We start from the raw sequence: 13384 nt of genomic DNA, 5'->3' as shown, positions 1-13384 counted from the left end.
AATCCTATGAGCATCGGCATACTTCTTATGCCTATCCTATGCCGTATTCAAATGCTCACGGATATGCACTACTTGTTGCTCCATATCATGAAGCATCTCAAGACCCAATAGAATGTGATCCTTGAGGCTGTCCCAGCTTAATGGTGTACAACAAGGACATCCATATAATGCCTAAAAAGGTGCCATGCCAATAGAACTATGATACCCATTGTTGTAAGCAAACTCCACTAGGTAGAGATAGTCCTCCCAATGTGTCTGCCTATCCATCACATACATTCATAACATATCCTCCAAAACCTGGTTCACCCTCTCTGTCTGACCATCAGTCTCTGGATGATATGCCAAACTAAAGTTTAGCTACGCTCCAAGCTCATGCTGCAACGATGTCCAAAATGCAGATGTGAATACAGGATCCCTGTCAGAAATGATCTTTCTAGGAATACCATGTAATCTCACAATGTCACACATGAAGACATTCACTACAGAAGCTGTTGTGTAGGAAGACCTGATTGATGAAAAATGCACCACCTTAGCCAACTGATCAACGGTAACCATGATAGCATCATGACGTCGAACTGTCATAGGTAATCTTACTATAAAATCCATGGAAATGATATCCCATTTCCAAGAAGGAATGAGATTAGGCTACAATAGTCATGTTGGGTGCTGGTGTTTTTCCTTGACTCTTTGACACTCAAGACACCTAGCCACAAAATCAGCAATATCTTGCTTTATCTTGGACCAAAAGAACAAACGTCTCAAATCAGCATGCATCTTCTTGACACCTAGATGTGTTGAGTAAGGTGTACGATGGGCTTCTGCCAGAATCAAGGTGCGAAGCTCATCCAGTAATGGCACATAAATCCTCCTCAAATGTCTCAAAAGACCATCTGATTCTCGAACGCAACCTGCAAACTTACCTTCCAAAGATCTTCCTGAATCTATGTCTCTACACACTTTCTGAAACCAGGAATCCATAAGAAGTGCCTGAAGAATCCGACTCCTCAAATCCACACTAAGAGTCATCGATGTTACCACATGTTTCCTGTGACTCAAAGCATCTGCCACCACATTCTCCTTACCCTGATTGTACTTAACCTCAAAATCATACTCGCATAAAAATTCCATCCATCGTCTCTGGCGAGCATTCAAATTAGGCTGAGTAAAAATGTATTGAAGACTATGATGTCACTATGTAGCTCAAATCTATGCCCCAACAAGAAATGTCTCCACCTTGTCAAACCATGAACTACTGCTGCTAACTCAAGATCATGTGTAGGTTAATTTAACTCATGATCCTTGAGCTTGTGTGATTCATACGCAATCACTTGACCATTCTGCATCAACACTGCTCCAATTCCTTCAAGAGAAGCATCTGTACACATCATGAAATCACCTTCTAGTTTAGGTACAGCTAAAATTGGTGCACTAGTCAAAAGCTCCTTGAGCCTCTAAAATGCTTCCTCACATTTCTCTGTCCACACAAACTTCTTACCTTTCCTCTGAAGAGAAGTGATAGGATGTGCTATCCTAGAGAAGTTTTGGACAAATCTATGATAATAACCAGCTAAACCCATGAAACTACAAATCTTTGACACATTAGTGGGGGTAGGCCAATCTATTATCGCCTGAATCTTTGCAGGATCCACTAAAATACCATCACCTAAGATAACATGCCCTAAATACTAAATCTCCAATTTGAAGAATTCACACTTAGCGGCATTGGCATAAAGCTGATTGCCTCTCAAACACTACAATACCAACTGTGGGTGTTCCTCATGCTCCTTCTAAGTCTTAGAAAATATCAATATGTCATCAAGAAACACGAGAACAAACCTATCAAGATATGATCGAAAAACATCATTCATCAAACTCATGAACACTGATAGAGCATTAGTCAACCTAAAAGGTACCACTGTGAACTCATAATGCCCATAGCACATTCGAAAAGCGGTCTTGTGAATATCTGCTTCCTTAATATGAAGCTAGTGGTATCTTGACTTAAGGTCAATCTTGGAGAATACTATAGCTCCCTTGATCTGATCAAATAAGTCATCAATCCTAGGCAAAGGATACCTGTTCTTAATAGTCACCTTGTTCAACTGTCTGTAGTCAATACAAAGGTGCAAAGAACTGTCTTTCTTCTTCACAAAGAGCACTGAAGCTCCCCATGGTGATACACTAGGTAGAATGCTCCCTTTGGCCAAAAGTTCCTCTAGCTGAAGACGTAGCTCACCCAGTTCCTGAGTAGTCATATGATAAGGAGCTTTAGAGATAGGCTCCACTCTAGGAATTAGATCAATGCTAAAATCAATGTCCCTCTTTGGAGGCATGCCTGGAATCTCACTTGGAAAGACATCTGCGTACTCCTGTAAAATTGGGTGATCTAAAGTCTTCCTCATAGGATCTTCCTCATCAAGATCATTTACCATAACAACAAATATCTGACATCCCTTACGGAAACTTCACTTCAATTGCATAGCAAAAATCATCCGCAGAGATATAGGCCTCGGTATCCCAACTATCTTCACATCATTCCCTTGGTCATCTTGGCACAAAATAATCTTCTTCCTACAATCTATACTAGCTCTATGAGATCCAAGCTAGTCCATGCCTAGAACCACATCATAGGAACCAAGGGGTATGACTCAAAGATCCACTGCCGTATCAAAGCTCCCTAAGCTAAGCCTACACTTATGAACTACAGAATCCATGGAGGCCTTAATCCCTGAGGCTAGTTCCACTTTCCAACCATGATCTTGCTTCATCGCATCCAACTTACACTTAGAAACTATAGATGGTGAAATAAATGAATCTGTAGCTCCTAAATCAAACAATATTGAAAGAGATATACCTCAAATAGCACTTGTGGTCTCAACCACTATTCCATGAAAAAGGCATAAGCTCATAAAACTTACGCTCATACTCGGTCACTGACAAAGTGTACTGCTTGAGATTATGAAACTCATATGCCCTTTGTAGTTTCCATTCCTCTAGTAGGAATCATTAATGGAAACTCTTTAAGAATAGTTCCCATGTGACACTGCTCATATCTATTCCCAGCTTCTTCTCCTCAATCATCCACCAAGTGGCCCCAAAATTCTCTAAATTAGTGATTGCAATCTTGCCTTAACATTGCTGTCAAAATCCTACATGGAAAAAATCTTGTCGAGGGAAATCAGCCACTGCTCGGCCACATAACCAGAAGCTTGCCCATTGAAAGGCTTGACCTTGGATCTTGAAAGATCCTTCATCTGAGTGGACACAATGGACCTCTGACGATCCTTCCGAGGACTTCTAGATCTGGGTCTATGCTCTTGTTCTGTCTGATGCACTTTAGGCTATTCTTGAACAAGAGGTAGATGTTCTAAAATAGTCTGCATAATCTATCTCAAACCAACCTCTTCAGACTCAGCTTAGTCCTCTCTATGGCTCTCTTCCTGCTGCCTATTAGAGCATTCTTCCCTGCTCTCTACATGAGCCGATCCCTCATGGGCAGACTCATGGGCACTGATAGCTCTGCCACGACCACGGCCTCTTCCTCAGCCTCTACCATGGCCTCTAACAGAAGACCTAGTCCCAGACACCATCCTACAATAGAACAAGGTACTATTAAAATCAAAAGACACATGTTTGCAATAGACTAAGTTCAATTCTATGTTTAGGTTTAAGTAAAATCTCCAGTTTTGAAAACTAAGTGTTGAAGTATGAAAAATATTCAAGTAACAGTTCAAGTTCTATTTCAGTTCACCCAATTTCAAGTTGAAGAGATACACTTAATAGTTCACAGTTCTAGTTGTTCCAAAATACCCAGAGCTCCCAATGTAGAAACTCGGGCTCTGATACCAAATGTAACACCCCGCCAAGGGATCCAAAGAATTAACCTAGAGTATCACTGAGTTTGGTAACATTTTTATTTATTTATTTATTTTTACATGAAAGTAAATACCATACATAACTTATTCACAATAACAGAAGCAATAGCAATGTCCATCTGAAAAGTAAACATAACATACATAACAAATTACATTCTTTAAGATCCCTTAATGTTGAATTACATACATGAATCCATCTAGTACAACATCCACATGAAATAATAATGATAAGTCCAATGTTCATACATTACATTTCCAAATGCTCAATCATCCACTGTACATGTCACAGGGTATGAAGGCTTAAAAGAATATACATATGTGAAATAAGGTACATCATCCTATTCTCATCCATGATACATCAAAGACAATCACATGATACACATGATACATCATCATAGAATACATATACATTCATCATAAGATCAAACATAACTAACTAAGTGCAGGGTTCCTCCCAACCATTAATAGCATCATTAGACCATCGTGGGCCCTAGCCATCCCTTCGTACGTAACATCCCAAATCACCGAAGAGATCATTGATATTAACATAGTAGGAATGCCACTCCTAACATATACAACATCATATGTAGAAAGTAATCTAACATGAAAATATAATCATAAGATAACATCATCTAATATATGCTAATCATCAATGAAAGGATACATATCCACCATCACGAAGGACACATCAGCCATGATGTCTCAATTAATCTCAAATGATAAGAGTGAAAAATACACTACCACCCGACCGCATGGTAGCTAAGTGGTCCACTCCCACCATGCTGAGGAGATAATCTCAAGTCCCAAACAGGCTATCCATAATACATAGCACAAATCTCTATAGTCTAGGAATCCTAAAAGTATACTAACTCAAAGGTTCCAATCATGAAACTGACATCTACTTCCCAGAGGCACACAATGACATGTAGGAACCTACTATGCAAGCAGGAAAGTGTCATCACATTTATCACATACAAGTTACCCTGGCAGTTAGCTAAACTCCACGGGTCCATACTGATCTCATTCGGCCACTAGTATCCTCTCATACTGACAAGGCATACTATGGAATGCAACGTCGCAACCATGCATTCTCACTACTCCCATCCTAGCCTATACAAGCACTCAAGGCATGGGCAAGAACCAAAATTCTTATCTTTTTAGGTTCATTTAGTTAGTATTAGGTGTGAATGTTATCACTTATTAATCCAACTTACAATGAGTTACCCTGGCAGCCTCTTAGGGCCTCAGCCCCCATTGCAAGCCACTTCCATCACTACATGCAGATATCCTACCCTAATGCTCATGGAATCATAAATCTCAAAATCACAAAAAAATAATCCATAATAAAATCATCAAACATGCATAAAAGCATCAAATCTCCATGAGCAAACATCCATAGAAAATCATGACCACAACAGCTCTCTATTGGCAACTGAAGCATCATTGATAATCAAAAGTATCCAATGGTTCTCAATAACCAAAATATATCTCAAACATACTGGTCGAAGACTCCAAAAATGGTTGAGTCAAACATGTCACAACATGACATCATCAAGAATAAATCCACATTTCAGTCCCATCATGGCGACTAGAAAATAACCAAGGATAATTGATCAATGACCAGAAATAATGGTTAAGTCAAGTGTCTCATAAATAAGAATCTCAATATAACAATCAGTATTCACAACTAATACACAAAGCATTCCATCACATAACCATGGTTGGGTTATAAAGATCAAGATTAAATCATCATCATGGCATCACAATCACATAACCCCCAAGCCTTTGGTAGACATCCTATACTGGTCAACACTAGTCAACCCAAAACCCAAAACAATAGCATAAAGAATACACAATGTAAACACATGTTTTGGTTTTGCTAAGTTTTCAAATTTGAATTCAAAAGTCTCAGTTTATGTATTCCCAAATTAACATCAAGTGGAGAATTTTCATGTTTTATCTAACCCAAGTATTCGTTTGATAGATAAAAGTTTCTCCATCAGACTCAATTTTCTAATTGATTTATATGACATTGTTTGAAAATTGACATTCTCAATGAATCAAAAACTTTGATTATATATTCTAATAATTAATCTTAATTAAAAAACTAAGTTTAATTAAATTAATTGTTAATATCTCTTCATAATTGACAAGCTTAATAGCAATATTTTACTCATTAAAAAAAATGATCCATTAATTGAGAACTTTATAATAATCATTTATAGTTAATAATATATATACACATATAGACTTATATATATATATATTATACTTGTATATATATATATATATATATATATTTGTATATATATATATATACATAAATATACATCTATACATATAAAAAAATAACATTTTATAAAAAAAAATATAATAATCAAACTGCAATTCGCAATTCGCAAATCACAAATCTCAAAATTGCGTCACAACCTTGGAAGTCAATTCATATATATCTATATCATTGCACAGAGGAGGTACCGTGCGGGCCTGTTGTCGCAGAGCTTGCGGCAGCAATGTCGCCGGCCTCTGCCACATATACGTAGTGGGGTGGGGTACGGGCTCGACCCTCCCCGCCCACCTCAATTTGCATTAAATTTCTTTTTTTTAAAAAAAAATCGCTTATGCGATTTCCATTCACGAGTATGCGATTCGATTTTTAAATAAAGTTCAACGTTTTTCAAAAAAACATTTTCAATTAATGATATTCATTTTTTTAAAAAATTTAAATATATATATTATATATACATATGTATGTATATATATTATATATACATATGTATATATATATATATATATATATATATATATATGTGTACACAGAATTTAATTAAGTATCACAGCATATATATATATATATATATATATATATATATATAATTATAATATGTGTATATATATATATGTATGCAGATACGAAAATATAAACATGTATATTTTACAATGAGCATATACACAATCTATTTAAAGATTCTAATTTTTAGAATTTTCCTATAAACCATTTGGCCTCAAAATTTATCCATTAAATCATTTAATGGTTTTGGCTGCGAATTTAAACCCTAGCCCCGTGTTCTTTTCAGATTTATGCATATAAAATTTTCAAATAAATTTAATTGCCCAAATTGAAAATGCATACAATAAAAGTATGAAATTCCTCAGAAGACATATGGAAGACATGAAGAAGAAAGGAATTCATGATGTGGAAAGATCATAAGAAAAATCACAAGAATCTACCCGGATTCTGATGCTAATTCGCTCTTCCTCAGAAAACCCGCAGAGCAAGCTCCCTTCTTCAGAGTTCTTGAGTCCTCGAATGCTCCAATTGCTCTCCCCCTTTTTTTTTTCAAGCTTCTATGAATGCCTGAATATAAAGAGTGCTCAAGAAACCTTTGGAATGCTTCTTGAAACAGCTGGAAGGTGTCACCAACTAAGCATGGGTCTTTTCCAACCTTTTTGATGAGTCATAGAGTTGTAGACACCTTGTGCTTAATTGATGCACTAACCCCCCGTGTTGTTGACACATGTTAATTCCCATGCAAGCTTATAACTCCAATTTACTTTTTAAATAATTTCTATTTAAATTTTATAACTTTCATTTTAATTTTTATAACTTTTATTATTATTATTTTATTTATTACTTTTTTATTATTTTATAATTATTATTAAATTTAATTTCTAGTTTTCTTCTATTTAATTCCTTACCTCAATAATTCACATTTAATTAATCACAATCAAAATATCAAAGATCGTGATATTTTATTAATTTTCTCAAATAAATAATTTATTAATTAAATCTATTTATTAAGACTTAATTAATGGAAAATTCACCATAGACCTCCAAGATAAAATATGAAAACCTATCATAGAACAAAATAAATCTAAAGGGTTAAAAATCACGAAATATGTCATCCGACACATTCGGTGGGTATTCAACTCTGATACTTGTCCTAACTCACTAGGACAAATGGCTTTAGGGTTTGGGATTTGGACTTGAGAATTTATCTCCCTTCTCTTATCATTGAGATAGTATAATAGGGTACGCTCATCCTCGAAATTCAGGGAAGTTGATACCCGGTATCTGCAACCTATAGAAAAACCATGCATGTACACACAATATATAATGCTAAGCTAAACAGACAATGGTAGGAAGTGGTGCATCGTGTAGATCCCGACTAAGCAGGTGACTACGACTCCCTTCCTTAACCACATCAGAAATGCCATATCATAAGAAAACACACACACCATACACATGCAAGTATGGGGTAAGTAACCATAATAAAACACATGAGATAATAAACCATCTAACTAATCATCAGTAATAACTCAAACAATGTAATGATCATCATACATACATGAAATGTAAAGTCTAAATGATCTCATCATATATCAACTAAATCCCTATCATAATATCTGATAGTGTCAAAACAACACCACTAAACCATCACCATAAAACTAGTCTACATAGTCTAATAATAATAGCAACAATAAGTCTAGAAAAGATGTGAACGAGGGTAGGCACTACATTGGTTGTAACTTATTTTGTACTTTTTATACACATCTACACACTGACCTACATCATCATGAAATTGTCATATAGCTATCCTCAAATGCGCATGAGCTAACTCAAAGTGTGTCATCCATACACATTACTTCTATTTCTATACAGCTATAAACTGTCTAACTCTTAGAAAATTTTCTAAGTCTAAATATATGAATAAAATATTGAATACATGTTACCATAAATGACAAAAATATAGAGATCTAACTAACCATATTTCCAAAAATCTCCCCCTTTGGCATTAATGGAAAAATTTGGAAAAATTGGCTATGTCCCAAAATGATGTCATACAAAGCATAAGTAAATACAAAAGGTAACTTCAAAAATTGCCTTCAAAATAGAAAATATGTTATTAATATTTTGGTGGATCATTACATTCCTTATCACTCCTTATAATGGTATATAGCTGTATTTCTAACTTGAACATCATAAACATATACAATTTTCCTTACATACTTCTCCCCATTTGACATCAATGGCAAAGGTGTCAAAACTGTGTGGCCATTTTCCAATCAACTTATTATTCTAGCAAAGAAGTCTATATAAGAAAGTTTTAGTCTCTCAACTTCTTTCTTTTGGTTCTCCTTAACTATTTCAGAGATACTAATGAGTAATATTGCCAAAAATTTATGTTCCATAACTTGCAAAAAGGTTTTCTTTTGCATCTACTATTATGTGTGTACTATCCACTTGCATGGATTTAGTATCCATAACTACATGAGGAGATGATGGTGTTTATTGTGTCTCTTCAATATCTTCTTCACCATCAGTGGTAGTACTAGCTTCCAAAAAGACTAAGCTATTTGATTATGGCTGTACACTCTCCTTCATGACTGGAGGTACTAAAGTTATGTGTTTTACAATGGATTCCTCTATTGCTTTCCTTACTTCCTCATAGTTTCCTCTCATAAGAAGAATAGCTCTTCTTTTATTCCTTAGTAGGGGTCAATGACTTTCAAAATTCTATCCAATTTCTCCTTGGTGTTTATTTCACACAATTTGTTAACCATGCTCTCTCTTAGCTTGGTGTATTCTTCTACTACTCTTCTTTTTCTATTTAGTAACCTATTATAGAGATCTCCAGGAATCTTTCCTTATATATTGTCAAATATTTTTTTCCCTCAAGATCATATTCCTTACTATTGCACTCTCTAATTGCCTTATATCAATATTATTATACAAGCTATAATACTTATTTAACTGTAAAAAATTATCATCATTAATAATCTACATATTCATATTTTCTACCTTTTGTCTCCATTCCTTCTTCTATTGCTTTATCAATTGGTTTCTACTCAATTTCATCATAAGATTTCTTCTTTTCTTGGATCTACTTGTGGTTTTCTTGACCCCTTTCTTGGAGGAAGGTGTAGGTTCCTTCTTTTTCTTCACCAATCTCTCATATTTTCTTTGTACAATAGGTGTGCCATCCACCGATTGCCTCCTTGGTTGCACTTGTGCAACTACTGCATAGGGTGTAGGTGTCTACACACTAGGTCTTACAATTATTACCCCCTCAGATGGTGATGCAAGAGTAATTGGTGTTGCTTCTATCACCTCAGTCTATTCACTAGTTTTCATTTTTAGTGCAATACCTTTAATCTCATTAGACTCCTCTCGAGTCATACTAGGTTCCTTGAGGATGGAACCTATCTTCTTCTCCCAGTCTAGTGTATTCAATGTCTTCCTCTGACTATAGTATGATTTGCACATACCCTTCTACAAGTTCTTCAATCATCTCATATCCCATAGGTTCAATGAATTTTACCTCTGGTTCTGCTACTTCTATATAAGTGTTTTCAGTCTCAACCATGAAGCATATCTCATCTTTATACTTTTCCACCATGAAGGGAGGGATTCTACATTACCGTTTCATCTCAAATTAAAATTTCTTCATCATTATGTCAATGTTACTATCTCTAACATTTTCCAATCTTACCCTATAACATTGTGTTACCATCTTTATAGTACATCCATCACTATCCCAATTTTCCATTCCAAGGAATTGCTTGGTTGCATAAAAGAATAGATGTGTCAACAAAGACTCAAATATGAAGACTTCATTCTTGGTCTTCTTTATCTTTACAATGTTGTCCAATAGTTGTGTTCTAACAATCTTGCACATGTTTAACTTTTTTTTCTCTACAAAAATGACATATGCTACATGCATAATTCTTTTTGGGACTAAGTTCACTCTAGAACTATGATTTAGTTTATACCCAAGAAATTTTCTCAACACTTTAACTTCTTTATCCTAAATCATGTTAACTTTCATGTTTCTTCCATCAAATCTAGTGTACAATTCTATCTCAACTATCATTCTCACATTTTAATCATTTAATGGGTTGTATCCTTCATTGATTAGACCAATGACCTTGTGAATTAGATAATTGTCAATTGTGACTAGTACATCACCTATCCAAACAATCTTGTCATGAATTCTAGTCATAATGATTTCAGTCCAATCATGGTTGTCAAACTCCATGTATAATATATACTTGATCAAATTCAGCTCACTTAGGTGCACATACTTGGATTTAAGGGTTAGGTCACTATTACACATGACTCCTAAATCTTTACGAATGTCCTCATCTCCAATTCTTTCAAAAATGCAATGAATATAACTCCAAACATCTTCTACATGAAGCACATTCGATGGGATTTGTGAAAATGCTCCTAACAGATCATCCACTAAAGAAACAAATATGTGTTTCTTGAATTTATACCTCAGCCTATCACTTACATCATTTACTATTTGACTTTCCATAACTCTTAATTGTATACACTAGAATTTTAATTCAAGCTTTGTAAAATACCATAGAATATTGTGTTTAGGACTTCTATAACTTCACACTTCAAGACACCTTTCTTCATAGTTAAAATTGATGTCAAATCACTCCAAACTCTTTGCATGATCTAATGGTATTCACAATCTTGTTTACAATCTTTAAATCCCTTCAAACTAGACTCTGCATTAAATGTGCATCTACCAAAAATTCAAAAATGGTCACTGATAGTGAATAAACTTGTTTTCTATCTTCCAACTTCCTCTAATCGTATCTAAGCTTGCACACTTGACCATAGCTTCCTCTCTATTTTTTCTACCTGTTGTTACCTATGCAACTTCCAATTCTCTCTTTATCATTAATTCTAATTAACTGATGCTCTATCTCTCAAGAACTTCTTAATTCAGATAGGATAAGTCACAAATAACTCTATATATTACAAGATTTCATAAATGCCTCTTTGAATTCATCATCATGTTCCTTGATTATTTCCTTGTGACTATTGTCACTGCCATTATCATTTCTTATGTCATTCCTATTATTGTTCCTTCTATAATTAGGATTCCTATTAAAGTTCCTTCTATCCATTCTAAAAAATCTTGTTGTGTGTCTAAAGCTATTGCATAAGTGACAATCAAGTGCATTCTTTCTTTGACTGGTTCAATTTTGACTATCAAGTGCTCTACAATTCCTTGCAATGTGTATAGGATTGTTATATTAGTAGCATAAAATCTTCTTTCTTTCACCATTAGATCTTTCACCATCATTGGATCTACTATGTGATATTCCTCTTTTATTACCTATAGAGTTAGTATTCCTAAACACTCTACTATTTGCATTATTACTATCAAACTTGGGTTTCTTACAATCTACTACTTTATGTCCATAGATATAACAATATAAATTAGTAATAGGTTTGAAAGACTTACATGTGCAATCTCTTTTCATATGACCAACTTTATTGCATATAAAACATTTACCTTTGAATTCATGTCTAACTTCCTTGGTGATTCAACTTGTTTAGCTTGAACAACTTTCTCTATTATCTTTGGTTCATCATATTTCTTAGATAAATCAACTAGTTTAACTCCTTTAGATGACTCAATCTTATTCTGATAAGTTTCTTTAGGGGTTTCTACAACTGGATCTAACTCCTTCCTAATTTCAACTTTCTTGGCTGAATTTTCTCCAATAAGATATCCAAGACCTATTTTGTCAAAAGAGGGTCTCTAAAAAATATATTCTCATCAATTTTCTCACTACTTGTATATAGTTTCTCTAACTAAAATTTAGCTTGTGTCAATTCATCTTTTACGCTAGTTTTGTATTTTTCTAACTCAACATGTTCTATCTTGATAGAATCTAATTTGGATTTTTATTGACTCAACTAGGATCTAAGATCTGCATTCTTAGATTTCAAATTAGGTTTATTTTTATTGTCATGTTTCTTAAGGCTCAACTTAAGTTCAACAATTCTTAACTCATGCTTCAAGATATCATTTTCTTTCTTGAGATTTCATACTTCATCATTGTCACTAGTCTATACATTTTATTTATTACTAGATTTTAGATCATCAATCTCATCTTTTAGTTTTCTAGTGTAAACTTTTGCATCTTCATATATATCTTTTAGGTTGTCTCTTTCTTCTATAAGAAGGTCAATCTACTCAAGAGATTCTTCAATATTTATCTTTAACTATTCCATATCCATAGGGCTCTTACTCAAACCATTAATCTTGTTTCAATTAATTATGATCTGATACAAATTTTTATAAATAGATAATACTTGGGGGGGGGGGGGGAGGGGCAGGGTGGGGTGGTGGGTGGGGTGAATCAATATTCTAAAAACATTTGGCCACAATTTAATATTTTTTATTGCTTTATAAATTACATATGAAAGTAAACCATTAATTTTGAAAAATAAATATAACCAGACACAAAGAGAACTCATTACACCATTATTTATTAACTAGGGAAACCCTAGCCAAGGGAAAACCCTAGTGGGGATGATACCCACTAGATGATTCACTAAATAGAAGAATCTTGTTAAGGATATTGACCCTGGTAGGAGTCTATGAAGTACATATAGAGTCTTGAGTCCTTGTTAGAGGACTAGGCCCTATTAAAAGCCTTAACCTTGTTAGGAGTTGGTAGATCAAATACAACAT

This window comes from Cupressus sempervirens, chromosome 3 (assembly GCF_028749045.1).
Source record: "Cupressus sempervirens isolate cs-2001-9-10 chromosome 3, ASM2874904v1, whole genome shotgun sequence".
Taxonomy (NCBI): domain Eukaryota; kingdom Viridiplantae; phylum Streptophyta; class Pinopsida; order Cupressales; family Cupressaceae; genus Cupressus; species Cupressus sempervirens.
This window is presented reverse-complemented; position numbering follows the sequence as displayed.